The following is a 1,119-nucleotide window of genomic DNA, read 5'->3' as shown; positions in this document are numbered from 1 at the left end:
ACTGAAGATAATCTCGTAGGCAGCTAAGCCAGCGGAGAGGCCCAGTGAGGCTGACCCCGCTCGGGAAAATAATACTAAACACATGTTAGCACAGCAGCTGTTAGCTTAGCACCAGTTTTCATATCCTCGCCGAACACGCATAGATTGTTTAGCTCTTCTACTGAGTAGTTTAGAGAAAATGACAACTAGCAGAGTGGTGATATGTGTATGGAAGGAACCTGTGAGCAATGCAAATCCCTGATATGATAAACTGAATTCTAGGATTGTTCTTCGTGTATTTTGGCTGTCAGGGAGCTCCCTGTACTTTTTGGCTGCCAGTGTGTGAGGCAGGAATCATCAGAACAAGAGGAACACAGAGATGTGGAGATTTTCCCCCTTTTGCTTTTTTAGTGCAAATTCTTAGTCAAAAACCCTTTCAATAACAGCGGCTGGCACGACAGACATGTTTGGGAAATCAACATCTGGTCATTTGGTCAAATAGTATCCATATGTGTCAGAACAGCCTCTGGTTGTGAGTTGAGGCTCAGCTATGTTATCCAGTCAGCATCATTAACTGCTTGTCTGAGTCCTTATTAGGAGACATTTGAGGGAGTCCAGACAACGTTTCAGAACTTGGAAAAGGTCAAAATTAACAAGCCAATTTCTAATGCAGTTTTCCGTGATACACACTGATTAACAAAAACAAAATGAAAGTCTACAGTCACAGTGTCGCAGCATTAAATGTGCAATGTCCAACACTCTTGAAACATGAGTAAAGTAAGTGTATACATACTTATTTGGCAACAAACTCTAAATGCATTTCATTTATATTTTCCTCAGAGCAGTCTTAGAATAGATTTGCGTGGTGCAGTTGTCTAAAAACGCAATTTAAATGTAGGGCTCTTAACATTTTATTGGGTGTGCCTAATGATCTCAACAACACAGACATCATGTTGGATTGTTTACTGGGGGACACGCCAACTCTAAACACCTGACACACTGACAGCATGCCCATAAACAAAAACAGCAGCAAGCAGAATTACATTGGCCACATGGCGGACACATGGAGGAGACAGCAGCCTGTTAACGCATAGTGTGTGTGTGTGTGTGTGTGTGTGTGTGTGTGTGTGTGTGTGTGTG

The sequence above is a fragment of the Anarrhichthys ocellatus genome, unplaced genomic scaffold (genome assembly GCF_004355925.1).
Source record: "Anarrhichthys ocellatus isolate YVR2014 unplaced genomic scaffold, GSC_Weel_1.0 scaffold1728, whole genome shotgun sequence".
Lineage (NCBI taxonomy): Eukaryota > Metazoa > Chordata > Actinopteri > Perciformes > Anarhichadidae > Anarrhichthys > Anarrhichthys ocellatus.
The sequence above is the reverse complement of the archived record's forward strand: the minus strand, read 5'-3'. Positions refer to the sequence as shown.